General features: G+C 34.0%; 1 protein-coding gene across 9 annotated transcripts in view; it reads right to left on the reverse strand.

Moving 5' to 3' along the window:
* The window catches only part of LOC129806091 (insulin receptor substrate 2-B), a 326,272-nt gene that overhangs the window by 180,905 nt on the left and 128,497 nt on the right, over positions 1-16,870 (reverse strand). The gene's annotated exons all lie outside the window — the stretch shown is intronic.

Consider the following 16,870-nt stretch of genomic DNA (forward strand, 5'->3'; position numbering starts at 1 on the left):
CGATCTGCCGATTTCTCATCAATTCGTGTCGATTTGCTGATTTCTTGGCAAAATAAAAATAAACCAAAGGGGTAAATAATTGTGTTTCTCAAGGTTAAATCGAATACCGATCTTTGTAAAAATCGTATTAATATGCCAATTTTTCGTAAAAAACGAGGCAATCTGCCGATTTCTCATCAAACCGTGTCGATTTGCTGATTTCTTGCTAAAATTAAATTAAACGAAAGGGGTAAATAATTGTGCTGCTCAAGGTTCAATCGAATACCGGTCTTTTTGTAAAAATCGTATAGTTATGCCATTTTTCGTAAAAAGGTGTCGATCTGACGATTTCTCATCAAACCGTGCCGATTTGCTGATTTCTTGGTGAAATAAAAATAAATCAAGGGATAAATAATTGTGTTGCTCCAGGTTCAATCGAATATCGGTCTTTGTAAAAATCGTATTAATATGCCAATTTTTCGTAAAAAAGGAGGCGATCTGCCGATTTCTTATCAGAAGTGTCGATTTTCTGATTTCTTGGCAAAATAAAAAAAAAACAAGGAGTAAATAATTGTGTTGCTCAAGATTCAATCGAATACCGGACTTTGTAAAAGTCGTATTGATATGCCATTTTTCGTAAAAAAGGATGCGATCTGCCGATTTCTCACCAAGTCGTGTCGATTTGCTGATTTCTTGGCAAAATAAAAATAAATCAAGGGGTAAATAATTGTGTTATTCGAGGATCAATCGAATACCGGCCTTTTGTAAAAATCGTAATAATATGCTAATTTTTCATAAAAAGATGTCGGCCTGCCGATTTCTCATCAAAGAGCGTCGATTTGTTGATTTTTTGACAAAGTAGTGCCTATCTGCCAATTTTTGGTTGCAGATCGGTGTCGATCTGTCGAGTGCAGCTAACAGTTCACTTTGAGAGTCAATTATTCACCCTTTAGTACAAAACCTTTGAAAAACTGACAATTCCGATTGAATTCTAACCCTTTACAGTGCTAGGTTTAAGCATAGTGTTTACTTTTCCATGTGTTAAATTAAGCATGATATGGTTTAACAGTGAATCAATATGGAATTTTTATTACGATTTTAACCCTAGTCCGATCACAGTCCCTAAAATATTTTCAACATAACCTAAAATATCACAAAGACTTACAAAAGTCCAAACCACGCTAGTTACCTTATAAATGCTCAAAGAAGGCGTGTAACAAATTACGTATAAGTACATATAGTGTAGAAAAATATAACCGAATGGTGGGTAGTGTTTCTCTTTTTTATCCCCGCAGCCGTTTTTTCTTTTGCTCACATTCTCCCGTTTGACGCGACTTCTCACGTGGGATCGTCGTCGCGTCCAAAAGTTCAATGTTTCGATGCAAAAATGAGGAATGTGCTTCCAACTCTTGAGAAAACACAAACACCATCTCAATGAGGATCACCAGAGAAATTCCACAGGTATTAAATTGCTTTGCACCATAAGATTCTCTCTTTTCATCTTTCACTGTTCTCAATGTATACATAATACACCAAATGGCCAAAGAGTCCGCGCCAAGCTTCAAATTTGCGCGAAAAACTGATGACGGCTATTGTGAGAACGGACAGAATGATGAAGAAAATGAAGAGGAAGAAGTACGCCAAATTAACCAGAGAGAGAGAGCAGGAAGTCTGGTGAAAGGTTTGCCAAATTAACAAGGAAAAAAAAACGAGGGTAAATTTAAACCCAAAAATTTCTAACTATTACCCTCAAGACCCTGGTCAAGATCAAGAATGTGGGAAAAAAAATATCGCACAGCAATCCTCTCTTACACCAGAGGCTATAAATTACCGTTGGTGTCTGTTTTCATCCCAACAACAGCAAGACAACAAAATTTTCGTGCCCGGATACCACCATGAGCAGGGCTAATGCACTTAATCTCTGTGAGATGTGCCTCACTGAAACCCTCATGCACTTTAAATTTAATCCATTCGCGACCTAATCATGTGTTAAAACAAATGGCGCTGCAGTGATTAATTATTCACTTCTCACGCAGTCAAAACTAATGAGGCCAATTAACCCCAAAAATAAGGCACTCTTTCAGATTCTTTTTCCCCCCAAAAAACAGCCACAGTCAGAACAGTACACACACGAAAAAAAAACAGAGTTTTTGGAGGGAAAACACAGCTTTGGTGAGCGAGAGCATCAAAGAAGAACATTAACCTCAAGCATGATTAAAGGAGTTCGCTGATTCTTCATGTGAGGTATAAGAAATCTTTTAACTCTTTTCGGCACTCTTCTCACACTCCGTCTTTTCGTCTTTCGTGCAACGCACTTTTTATTTTTATATTTTCGGCTGGAGAAACGGAAACTGTGGGAGTTGTATTTGGGTAACACTTGACGAGGGAAACAGATTAGGTTTTTTTTTCCTCCTATTTTAATGCTAGTTGATTAATATAGAAGTTCTTAGGTGTTTTCGTTGGTTGTGCAATTACTGCAATGTTTGTTGACCTGCAATCGTTTGCAATATGACCGACTTCTCGGCATTAGTAACACGTAGGGTCGGAGGAACGTCTGTTCGACAAGGAACCCCTATTGACACTTTTGTCAAAATGTTGAAAATTATTGAATGTATCTAGTAAAATATAAGTAATATAACGTTTTTTCAGTAATATACCTTTTACTAGAAACAGAGATGTTCGAATTTCATATCCCAAATGGTACAGAGTAGGGTGTCAATAGGTGCTGACACGACTTCTTAAAGTGTCAATAGACGTTCCTTTCACCCTATCACTCGTGCTAGTTGTACGTGCTAGTAGTAATGCTGTGTAATTTGAGAGGATCGAAGTGGAAGACTATAAGGACCACTGGGAGGAGGAAGCTCCGGACTATGGAGACTGGGAATTAAATAAGATGCCTAACGACTACAATGTGACCACAATCATCCCAACGATCCCGATATACAAGAAGGGTGACAGACTGAGTTGCAATAACCAGGGGATCGCTATAATCGCAACAGATGCGTAACACATCCAGTCGCTATCGATCGTAACTAAGGGGGAGATATTAGGGTTGGAAGTGGTGTACGGTTGAAAATGAAGTGTTTGGAAGACTTTGGAAGTGGAAGTGCCCGATTATAAAGTATTTCTGCCTTATTCTTTCCGTAGAGAAGTAGATCTTGAAAAATTCGAAAATCTATTTGAAGATCCAAAAAAGAGACTTTCTTACTTCTTGATAATTCCGCAAGGTGGATGATGTACATCCTGTTCGAATTTCGAAGTGCTCAAGTGTCAAAATGTGACGGTCTTCACATTGTTGAGAGGAAAAAAACTGAACAACGACGTTTATTGTTCCTGTCCCATTATTTAATCACTCCATAATCACTGAGTTACTCTTTTACCAGCTTTTTAGTGTGATATTTGATAAATTTTCCCCATCTGGTTCGAAAATTTAGTATGAAAATTCGAAAATGAATTTGAATTCTTCGAACATCAACGACTTTTTGTGTAAATAGAGTTCCATTTACCTTTCATCCAAGACACTATTGGCGAATCAAAATCTACTTGTGATTAGGCTCATTCCGTATTTTTTTTCAGACTACGCTACTTTTAGTTGAGATTTTTAATTCGAGCGGCAGTAAAATTTGAAAAGATCTTTTTTGACATTTTATAAGTTCGGTTATGACAATGAAATGGAGCAAATATGCTCAATTTTCTTACAGCTTAATTTGTGTTGTAGTTTTTCCGAGGAAATATTCAGCTGAACAAAAATTTTCTTTAATTTTTACGGGAATTTCAAATTCATGTAGTTGCTTGCATATAATTACATAGCTATTGCAATTGACTTTGAACCAATTTGATATAATTTTTTTTATAATTTATCGTAAATATGTATATATTAGATGATTCAGAAGAATTTCGGTTCGACAGAATGTAGCAGGAAGCAATTGCTCACACTGAATTTTCAACAAAGCAATTTCAACTCAAATCATATTCAAAATTTAACGTATTTAGTGTTCAAATCTTCCAAAAAGAACAAATATTTAGATAGAATTTATTATTCATCAAATATTGGAATAAAAACCCATCATTTTAATTAATTTATTTTTAGTGTCCAATTTTATCCTCAAAGTGTCCAAAATAAGAAACTGGACAAAATTATGAGCCTTTCACCTATATAAGTCAGATTTTGGAATTTCGGTCTAAAAAAAACTTTCTTGCTCTTCTTTATGTTTTTATTGGCCGAAGTTTCGATCCTTGGTTGGGACCTTCTTCAGGGCCTACATACAATTTTAAAAATATGAATTTGACAGTTCAGAAAACGCATTTTAAATAGATTTTTTACAAACTGACATCAAAAACTGGGAGAAGAATTATTGTAAACATAAATGTAACTATAAATTGTGCTATAAAATCGCAAGTTCATAAATCCAGGCCTATTCGGCTTATATTATATTCTCTATAGTGTTTTTTTGTCGATTTATTGGATTTCCCGAGATTTGGATAGTAAAATACTTTTTTAAGAAACTATAATTTGTGCTATAAAAATTGCAATTTTATAAATAAAGCGCTCCTCTGCGTATATTATATTGTCAATAGTGTTTTTTTTAAAACAATTATTCGAATCCCCAGAGATTTGGAAAGAAAAATATTCTTTTGCGGAACTATAAATTGTGCTATAAAATCGCAAGTTTATAAATCCAGACCTCTTCGGCTTATATTATATTCTCTATAGTGTTTTTCTAGTCGATTTATTGGATTTCCCGAGATTTGGATAGTAAAATACTCTTTTAAGAAACTATAATTTGTGCTATAAAATTGCAATTTCATAAATAAAGCATTCCTCTACGTATATTATATTGTCAACAGTGTTACTTTTTAAACAATTATTCGAATTCCCAAAGATTTGGATAGAGAAATACTCTTTTACGAAACCATAAATTGTGCTATAAAAATCAAAAATTAAATAAATCAAGCAGTGTTTACTTGAAAGAGACGGGGTATTAAAAGCTTCATTGTTTTCAAATTGAAAAATAAAACAGTCACCTGCGCTGTTTATCTTTCAACGAGGAAAATCGTGGAAATTCTTTTGAGATGCACTTAGTAGGATTTTAGCTGGGTGAAGTATTGCTGAAAAAAACGAGAAGAGATTCTCGAGACAGAAAGGAGTGAGATGTTGTTTTGTAAATATTCACCCAAAAGATCTTTGTTGTCTCGTGGTAAATTTGTGATGAAACAAAAAGAATTCAAATTTGGTGGTGAAATAATCAAAATTGTTGTCTGTTGAAGGAGACAAAATTTACGGCATTTATCCTAAATATTTTTCTAAATTTGACAATCATAGCAAATCAATATGCTAATTTGCGCACCTCTTCACCGGGGGAGATCTTCAACGTTGTTAGTACAATTATTGCGTGCTGTGAAGAGGTTCTTCTTCTTTTTTTTTGTGGTTTTCATTGAGAATTTCACGAATTTATGTGTAAATTGTCATAATGACTTTGGAATGGTGTACTTTTGAGCATTGACATGAGGAATTGTTGGTGCAATGGCGCACTAATCGATAAGTTCTGAGATCACTGTATTAAATCATGATACGATCAGCAGCAAGTTTATGCGACTTCTTTTTTATAGAAGTTGAGAGTTATCAGAAATTTATAATATAATTTGTAACATTTGACATGAGAGATCCGCTTTCATTATCAATTTCAATGACACGAAGACCAAGTCTGTGGTGTTTCTTTTTCATAACCCAGGCAAAATAAATCGGGTGTTTTGCGTCTCCGCGAAGCTGTTTTCATTTTAATATTTCATTCATAAATACAATTATAAATACGTGACTCTTGGTATTAATTTCTCTCTCAAATCTTCCAAGTTCAACTCTATTTTTACCCACGCTCGATGCTCCTCTTATTCTCGTATCACTCCAACACAAAAAAAGCTGGCCAACATTTTCATGATTGATATTGGGTGGACACTTCTTTCTTTTCTTTCTTTTTTTTTAATTAATTATTTATTTTTGGCTGTATTTTTATGTTTTTTGTTTTTTTTTTTTATAAAAAGCCTGTTTCCCATTTTTTTTCTCAGGTGCATCAATTAAATTGTAATTTTATTGCACTTTAAATACACCGCTTTTATCATATAACGCAATTAATTCATATCAATTCACTGCTGAGCTTTCACATTCACCACAAAAATCGAGAACACCTGAATGTTGAGGTGTAGATTTTTTTTCTGGTGTGCTTTGCCAGCACAAAACTGGATAAATTCCTGTGATTTTTAATTAAGAATACATACTGTTGCTTTAGGAGATATTCTTTTTCGGCAAAATTCCACAAGATACTGGTTTTATCTGGGAATTGCCAAATGATTTCTGATGGTCAGAGAAAAAATTTCCAGTGGTTCATTATTATTTGGCACAAAATTTGCTAATCGAATTTTATCGACTGTGCAGTTATTGCAATATTTGGCTGTGTGCAAATTATTGCAGTATGACCGTACTTTTGGCATCAACAACAGTTGGAATTTCTGTGGTAAATTTGATGCATTTGGTGATATGGGTAGATTTTATTGATCCTAGGAGACCTCAGTGGATCTTATTTACTTAAGTAAGTAATATTACTTAAATAAATTAATTCTCCATGGAAAACATGGGCTGCTGGTTAAATTGTATGCATGATACCGGTTCTTCAGGCTCGTAGTGAGTCGAAAATGAGTTGAAGTGCACTTGGTAATTGGTTAAGATCAGTGGCAAAGACAATCAGAGCCAATGCCTCTATAGCTCAGTTGGTAGAGCATTCGCCTAGATAGCGAAAGGCTCCCAGTTGAAGCCTTACGTACCAATACGTGGAATTACGTACCAAGCGAACAGTAGTCTGTTCAATCAATGTTGAGAGTCGACCGTTAGGATGATATATGTCAGATTTTGGAATTTCGATCTAAAAAAACTTTCTTGCTTTTCCTTATGTTTTTATTGGCCGAAGTTTCGATCCTTGGTTGGGACCTTCTTCAGGGCCTACAATTTTAAAAACATGAATATGACAGTTCAGAACACACATTTTAAATAGATTTTTTTACAAACTCACATCATGTTTTATTTATTTATAGTTCTGTAAAAGAGTAGTTTTCTATCCAAATCTATGGGAATTCAAATAATTGTTTAAAAAGAAACACTATAGAGTATAGACAATAAAATATACGCAGGTGAGGCCTAGATTCATGAACTTGCGATTTTATAGCACAATTTATAGTTTCTTAAAAGAGTATTTTTCTATCCAAACAAATCTCTAGGAATTCAAATCATTGTTTAAAAAGAAACATTATAAGACAATATAATATACGCAGATGAAGCCTAGATTTATGAACTTGCGATTTTATAGCACAATTTATAGTTCCGCAAAAGAATATTTTTCTTTTCAAATCTCTGTGGATTCAAATAATTGTTTAAAAACAAACACTATTGAGAATATAATATACGCAGAGGAGCGCTTTATAGTTTATAATTGAAATTTTTACAGCAAAATTTATAGTTTCCTGGAAGATACTCTAAAGAGAAACTAAAATAATATTAAGATTCAATTTAATTCCATTTATTAGGACAATATTAAAATATATTAAAATTGATCTAAAAAAGCAAGAGGTAATATTCACAATACAAAAGGACATTAAGAATTTTATATACTGATTTCTGAAAATGTAGTTTGCTATAAAATCCATAAAATCTCAAAGAATCCCATAATTTCTTGAGCAAAGCAAGTACCGATGTGTTAATATAATTGATTGAATTCAAAAGTTTGTTAGCATCGCCTTCGAATGCTAAAAGAATTATATGCATTTACATAAAAATTCCTTTGACTTTTTATAGCATGGTTTACAGTTGTGTCAAAGCATAGCTCAATAGTCTGTGAGATTAATTTACTGAATTTTTAAGATAGGTCAAGAAAAACAATAAACCCCAATACAAGCGAAATTTGTATTTAATGACATACATTTAATTTTTTATAGCACAATTTGTAGTTCTCACAAAAGATACCTGAATGGTTTCTTAGACAAATTTACTTAGTTCTTAAAATCGTTCAGGAAAAACTACAATGACTAATACAAGCGAAATCTGTATTTAATGACAAATTTTTAGTTTTTAAAACTCATTTTGGTAGACAAAGGAAAGAAATTAATTGCTAAAAGCTTACTATAAACTTGCTATAACTTTTATGGCACTTTATTATATTTGCTGAAAATAAAATCTTCGCTTTTCTCGCAAATTTAAAATAGTTCTGCCTTGATTGCGAAAAAAAGATAAACATATTCATTCGCTTCATAGATTTTTTATAGGAAACCTATTCTCAACTCTTGCTTTTCAAACTCAAATATTTAACTGCTTTTTGTACCAATTTCTTTGTAATATTGCTTTTCAACTCATTTTGGTAGGGAAAAGAAAGAATATAAACTGCACGGAGCTTTCTTTATAAACTTGCTATAAGTTTTATGGCACTTTATTATATTTGATGAAAATGGATCATCTCGCCTTTCCAGCAAATTTAAATGATTGGGCTTATCATATTGATCGCAAAAAATTATAAAAACATTAATTAGCTTCATGGATTTTTTTTATAGGAAACCTATTGTCAACTCTTTCTTATCAAACTCAGATATTTATCTACTTTTTGTACCAATTTCTTTGTAATATTGCTTTTCAACTAATTTTGGTATAATTTGCTTGCTATAATTTTTATGGCACTTTATTATATTTGATGGAAATTCCTCTCCTCGCTTTTCCAGCAAATTTAAAATAGTTTTGCTCATCATACTGAGCGTACAAAAGAATGACAAAAATATTTATTCACTTCGTATAGAAATTTTATTTATAGGAAACCCATTCTCAACTGTTTGTTTTCAAACTCAAATATTTATCTTGAATTTAACTTCAAACTGAGTTCTCCCTTTATATGCATCTTGTTAATATTCCATTTCTCATACCAGAAATTTCATTGGGGAAGCAAAAATTTTCCCTATTTTTTTTTTCATTTTTGGCCCACTGAAGCAGAACTTTATCTGAAGAAAAAATAACAATTTCAATTGAATATCTCTCCTGTGATTTCGTTACTTCATAAATCTGCTATTGATGTTGAGAAATGCAAAGCAGCAGAGAAGAAAAAAAACAACACCAATTCGTGAAACATGATCTTTTGCAAAAAGAATCACTTAAAATTTCATCTAACATCAATTTTTTTTCTTCCTACTTGAAATTTTTAACCGGAGAAATTAGCACAAATACTTTCGTGCAAAAAAACCAATCTCCACCATTTGGAGATTACTAATCGCAAAATAACAGAACATTCTTTCACCTATTTCTGCACTTCATGCCAAATTTCCAAATGGCTATTCAATGGACAAGAACCCATTTGAGAGAGTTCAACTTGTTCTCGTCAAAATCTCCCAAATCATTCCCATGCGCTAACATCCCGCCAAAAAGCATTCTCAGAAAAATGGCAAAGCCACAGGCCAAACAACACAAAAAAAAACGACCGAAGACAATCCACAACAAACAGAGAATATTTACCGCGAAAGGCACTTTAAAAATACGCGCACGACAGCCACAAAAAAAAGAGATCCCAAGAAGAGCTGGTGGAGAAAAAAAGCGTTTGTACATTTTTCAAATAATTAATTGAGACGCGCCACAGTATATACACCAAGAAAAAAAAAGCCAAAGAAAAAATAGACGTGTGTGCGCCACAACAGGAGAATCACCAAGGAAGATCAAATGAGTTAGCTGAGGAATTGAAGATGCCGAGAATAGTATCTTGAGCTAGTTATAGCACAACAAAAGTCGCAACATTGTTGCTCATTTTGCGCTGGTATCTCTCCTCCCCCAAAAAAAACTCAAAGATGTATAGGCATGCCTCTTCTTCTTTTTTCTCTACTCTTGCTCCACAATCCCCCCATTATCTCCTTCTTCATGGAAACTTGAACTATAACGCTTATGCCGTGCTGAAAACCAGACGCTGAATCGACAACACAACTCAAATGCCCAAGTGCTGTTGACGTCAGAGGTATGGCCACACTGCAAGTATTTGTACGCAGACAAATATTGCAGCAATTGCCCAAATCCTAGACATCGATCAGCAAAATTTTTACCGGATACATTGTTGAAGTTTTGCATACGATGATCGGTGTACAAAAAAGAGGAAAAAAAACAAGACAGCCTCCTTAAATGAGCATGTTGAGGTTGTGAGAAGAGGCCAAAGTCGTCGGCGGCAGCAATCGATCGACAATCTCTTCAACCCGACTGACCACGATTAAATGGTTTGTAATACTCAATAAGTATGATTTAAGTCGATGGTACGGTCATGTTCAGCTATCGTGAGGATGCGTCACCTCGGGGCGGACCTAGGAAAAGGTAGCAGAATCAAATTCAGCAGGTCCGTGTTCCCCGTGAATAAGTGGCTCTCAGTAAGCAAGGAAGGGACCTCCACGCATATTTAGGGCTTCAATCGGAACTAAATCGGTGCTCCTGGACAGTCCCCAGGGACTGACTGATCCTTTAACTACGAAACTTAAATTCAGTGTCGAAAGAACACGCGTACACCTCAATCTCAGTGAAAACCCTCAGATTTCTATCTTGCGGTAATGACTACACTAAACACAAAAGGTCCTTTCCCGGACCGGCTATTAGTATCATTTCAATGAATATTGTGGGATTATCGACAAGCAAAGAAGATCTTCTTTGTGACGTTTTGTGTAAAATATAAGTGTGATGTCCTTTGTATTTGTCGTACAGTATTCAGTATTCAGTAGATCGGCAAAATAGTGGCGATCTGGTGCTAAAAATCGGTAGAACAGCACTATTTTGTTGAGAAATCGACATATCGACAAAATTCGAGATTGATAGTTCGGCTGATTGATATAAGATCGACAGATCGGCACTCGAGTGAACTATGAGCGACACAATGACTGCTGCGCTTTGGTGTATGTGCATTGGACCCCGGTATATTCTGCGGTCAGATAATAGTCTTTCCGATTACTTATGACCCGGCTGTAGGGTTCTTTTCAATACCCAGGAGTACTGGGTCCCTAACCATATCTTTGTCCCGAGGTCTTGACCGTCCGTTGTAGTCCACAAATTCGTAATATTGTGACGAATGTACCCCTTAAATTACTAGGAGTAGTGAAATATGCAAGACCAACTCCACCCCTATCTCCACAATACGCCCTTGGGTCCCTCATAACCCCAAATACTTGTTTTGGGGCGAAAATCGCGATTTTTACACTTAAGCATATACTTTGGGAGGACAACACATATGCCTTTGAAAGACAATGAAGGAAATATCTATGGAGAAGACAGAAAAAGGAGAGGAGCTTTAAATTGACCCTTTATGCCCCAGGCAATTTATTGCCTGTGGTATGCCAATAACAGTTCATGGAGAAGTCGCCTGCTGTATTAATAGGGAAGCTACTGAGGTTGCAATAGCCGTGCCAACCCTTAAAAGACATAGTTCCTAAACGTTTTGGTCATTTTTTAAGCTTTAACTCTGGTAATTGTTTTTCTAGCTATGTCGTCGTAATCTCCGGCTAAATACGTTTCAATACGTTTACGTTTACAAGAAATAGTAGTAAGACCGTTGGGGCTAAAGGACATAGGAGTATTCACAGGATAAGCTATCCCTAAACGTATTCGAATCGGCTCCTCAGTCGATCTTCTCCGATGAAGCGAGGAGAACGTCAAATTTGTGGGTCACTTGGAATAGGCAATACGGATCAAATCCGGAGAGATAGTTATGAAGAGTGTCCTATTACTTCATTGTGAAAAACAAACCTAATTGCAACGTACTTTCCAGAGAATTCGGTTCAGTTCCCGAGCCTTCATTAGTAATAATAATAATGGTGACACACCGTACCATAGAGGAACTTAGACCTTCCCGTAAGGGGAGTTCGGAACATCCATTATTATTTTTTCTTATACAGAAATGGTGTTGTCAGTCCCACGCCCCATGGAATCAAGGCAGTAAAGCTTACTATATGCAATCCGAACACCGTTAACACCAAAAAAAATTCCTGGTGACCTAAAGAGGATTCGAACCCAGGACACTTGCATCATAGACCGAGTGCTCTACTACTTGACCCAATGAGTTCCCAAAATTAAGAAAATTCCAAGGCGAATTTTATAGTCTTTATTCCGAAACACCGGCCGACTTTCACACTTAAGTCTATACTTCGGGAGGGTAACGCAAATGAACAGAAGTTTATGACTCCTTGTTTCTGTGGATGGATCTTTTACTATGCTTCGCTTGTCCAGTGAGCAATTATGAGGCAGACTGTCAAAGGGATTCTTTAAAGTCAAGAAGCAAGATACTTAAGTGGGTCCTCTGTATTCTGCGGACTATGGAGATGCCCTAGTGACTATCGTCGCAATATTGATAGTTTCGAACGTAGGAGGGTAGACAAGTACGGTCACCGTTAGTATATAATTAGTGACAGATCAGCAGATCGGCGCCGTTTAATCATTAAGATTGGTCTACCGCGCCGAATAGTCCTGACTGACTATATGACTATATGACTGATAGCCCTGTTTACCCCTCATTCCAAGTGCTAACAAATAGTGATAACTTAAATCACTTTTCAATCAACTAAGAATAAACTCTTGGTCAGTTGGGAAAGGCATTTCTTTTTCGGATGGGAACATCCACAAAATGTGCGCAGAATTGTTGCTATACCTTATTATGCTAGACACACACACACGCTGCAAACGGCCAATAAAAAACTTTTAAAATACAAAACAGCCAAACGTGCAAATTCATCAGGTATTTTGCGAAAGGCCTATCGCAAATTCTCATGTGTATTTCCCATACAAAAAAAAACCTTAAATACATTGAAGAAAAGGAAATGACTCAGGAGAAAGAAAAAAAGAGAAGCGATCGAGAAATTTATTTAGGAACAATATATATATAATAAAAAAGAATACTACACACACCTTAAGTACACAGTGAAAACCCGACCAGAAAAAAATACCCATCAATACCAGAACACCTTTCGCAGATTTACCTTTTGCAACGTGAGTCTTGGTGAAATTTCACCGTGGAGACTTCCTCCCAAATAGAAAGGTTAATTTAGGCAAAGAAAAATAATAAAAAAAAGAGTCAAAAAGCTCTAATGTAATTGTAACCTATTGCTCTTTCATCTTCGGGTGGCAGAAAAAGGTCATAAGCCACCTTTTTTGGAGTGTGGGAAAATGTGGAAAATTCACGTGACACTTTTAATTTGTTAACTACAGCTTTTTCAATTTTCACCTTCGTGCTTGCCAACCCTATAGAGAAATACAAAACTCTCCCTTTTTATGCCAAGTGGCCCTTAAAATACATTTTCGGTGGGTACCCTAACAAATTTGTGTTACTTCACTTAGAAAATAAAGGAAACTTTTCAATTTATTTTTCAACCCATCCAACATGCCATGTTACAACAGCATTTACAATTGAGAAATTAGTTCAAAGAGTCCTTGCTGAGAGTGTGCTGCAAAAACTAAAGTGCCATAAATTTTTATAGTACTAGAGATAAATAATTGGGGCTTTTAGATTGCATTTGTAAAAGTGTGCTCAGCATTTAGGCAAAATTATAGGATTAAATTGGGAATTTGTGGAAAAAAATGGATAAATATTGCATTATAGCACATTTTATAGGAATACTTAACAGTGTTTTTTTTGTGGAAGAGTCGGTCAATTCAGAGAAGGTCTGATAGAGATATCTTGAAAAATGCATACAATTACTAAGGAATCGATTGACATCAGAATGGACAAAACCATAAAAATATTCAAATTATAGCATGTTTGACTGATATCAGCTTAGTAATTCAGACCATTCAACATAAAATTCTTTAGTTACAATGTAAAGTTTTAGCTGTAGGTAATACTACGATGGTAAATTAAACTCGCAATCAAAACTCCACAAATATTCCAATAATCTACAATATGCTATAAAAATTATAGCACTATCATCAGAAAATATTTTAATCTTTCCTTTAGAATACTAAAGAATGGTTTACAGACAATAATAAACGCAATATGTTGCACTACTGGCAAGGAATATTGCATGCAAGAAAATTATGGCACATTTTATGGTTGTTTCGGAAAACTTATTCATTCTTAATGCATTTAAACATTTTCATATAATTAAGTAAAATATGTGAATTAATTAAGAGAATTTGTAGATCAGAAAGTAGTCAATATATGCTGCCATAAACTTATATTATGTCCTATAAAATTCCCAAATAACCGTACTAATATGTATTGGCATATAATTTATAAACATTAAGGAAAGTACGCAAAATATCAATTGGAAAATATAAAATAAAATAAGTCTTGTTATAAAAAATTGCAAAAACTTCTTTATGGCCATTAAATCATATTTTATGGTTTTTATAGCAAAATATGTAATGTGATTTAAAAGCAAATGATTTGTTTAATTTGAAGAATTTGTATCTCTTTCAGTAGTTAAATGGTTCTAAACGAAAATAACTGGCCATTGCACTTTCAGAAAATTATGGCAACTCTGCAATTATATATCGTCGCTGGAATTAACAATTGTAGTAACTTTATCATCACCTACATCAGCAATACTTAATTGACTAAATTATTAATACGTGATTTTCCTAAACATAAACGCAGTTTAATTAAGAAAAATTACAGCTAAAAAAGTAAACAATACCTGATACGATAAACTTTTTTTTGTGCTATAACATTCTCAAGTGAATTATAGGAATTTTCAAGGAAGTCACTAAAAAATAAATTGACGCCATGTAATGCCAAACAGTGCTATGATAACAATTTGCAGAAAGTGCTGTATGACCACTAAAAGTAACATTTTATGGTTTTTATAGCAAATTTGTAATGTGGTATAAAAGCAAATGACTTGGTTAATTTGAAGAATTTGTATTTCTTTCAATTTTTAACAAATGGTTCTAAATGAAAATAACACGCCATTGTACTTTCAAAAAATTATGGCAACTCTGCAATTTCATATCGTCGCTTGAATCAACAATTTTCGCAACTTCATAAACACCTATATCGGTAATTTTTCTTTGCCTAAATTCTTAATAAGTAATTATTGTAAACGCAGATAACTAAGAGAAATTCCATCTCAAAGAGTAAACAGTAGCTGCGGCTATAAACTTACATTTTGTCCTATAAAATTCTCATGTAATTATAGCAATATTTATAAATTTATTTATAAATGTTCAAGGGAGCCACTAAATAATAATTTGACATAATATAATTCCAAAGAGTGCTATGCTATGAATTTGCAGAAAGTACTGTACGATCATGAGGTGACATTTTATGGTCTTTATAGTAAATTTGTAATGCGGTTCAAAAGCAAATGATTTGATTAATTTGAAGAATTTGCATCTCTTTTAGAAGTTGACTTATGGTTCTAAATGAAAATAACATGCCATTGGGCTTTCACAGAATTATGGCAACTCTGTAATTACATATCGTCGTTTGGATCGACAATTGTCGTAACTTCATCACCGTCTATATCAGTAATTCTTAATTGTCTGAATTCTTAATACGCAATTGTCCTAGACTTAAACGTAGTTTAAATTAGAAAAATTACAACTCAAGAAGTAATCAATAGCTGTTACAGTAAACTTATCTTTTGTGCCATAAAATTCTCAAGTAGTCATAGAAATGTTCAAGGAAGTTAAGGAAGTTGGATAATATGTAACAACAGTGTTATGGTAACAATTTCCTGAAAGTGCTGTATGGCTATTACATCTCTTTCAGTAGTTAGAAAATGTTTCTAAATGAAAATAAGATGCCATTGTACTTTCCCAAAATTATGGCAACTCTGAAATTACATATCGTCGGTCACCTGAAAAAGCAAATTGTTGTACTTTCATCATCACTTATATCAGTAATTCTTCGAAATACTATAAGGTAAAGGCCCTGTAGTCGGCCGGTTCCTCTATTCGGCAAGTGAGGTTATGTATACAATTTATTAGATTTGCTATAATATGGTCTAATATAATGGTTTTATAGCATCATTCTATTATGTTTTCCCACATTGTGTAACATCCAGGTAATTTTTAATGAAGCTTTCCTGGATAAATCCAAATCACTTGAAGAATTTGAAAGTTTTCATGAATTTTCCCATAAAATTTTATGGTACTTTGAATATTTCGTTAATTCACCCATTGAATTTCTTCACCAAATAAATATTCCTAATTACCAGGCTGTTTTTGGTATTTTTTAATTAATTATTTTGCATTATAAAGCAAACACAGCACACCTAACCCACACATTTATTGCCTATTCACCAGAAGCAATTTTTTTCCATGCCTCATGAGCATCCTACATGTGGCACTCTTTGAAAATTTCGTGATATCTTCCCATTTGTATGCAAAGTACATTTATTAACAATCAATTATATAAAACCATATTAACATTTCCTCTCAAAAATAAAATCATCATTGACATTGTATACTGGGAAATTCCATTGAATGGATGGTAACATCAAAAGAAATTGCACTTTGAATTTGTTGAAAAATTATTTTAGTGAATTTTGTATCAAAGATAGAGTCTAATTACTCAATGATGTTGTTTATGTGTACTCGTGAGAAATGTTATTTTGTATTGAATATATCTTGTTTGAAAAACAACAAACATCTTTTAGTGATTCACATATACTGACTCATTCATTTTTGCCATTATGTCAGCAATTTTTGGTGGGAAGAAGTCACAAAATATATAAAGTGCTAAGAGTCATTTGAATTTGCTAAAGAATATTTTTTGAGTTTGCGTCCTACAACATACCAAAAAAAATAGAGCAATCCGGAAAATTCAGTGACACAGCAACACAGTGACATACAAACCAAAAATAGCACAGTTTTCTTTTTGTTTTATACTTTTTTGAGATCTCAACATCGGAA

Source organism: Phlebotomus papatasi, chromosome 3, assembly GCF_024763615.1.
Source record: "Phlebotomus papatasi isolate M1 chromosome 3, Ppap_2.1, whole genome shotgun sequence".
Lineage (NCBI taxonomy): Eukaryota > Metazoa > Arthropoda > Insecta > Diptera > Psychodidae > Phlebotomus > Phlebotomus papatasi.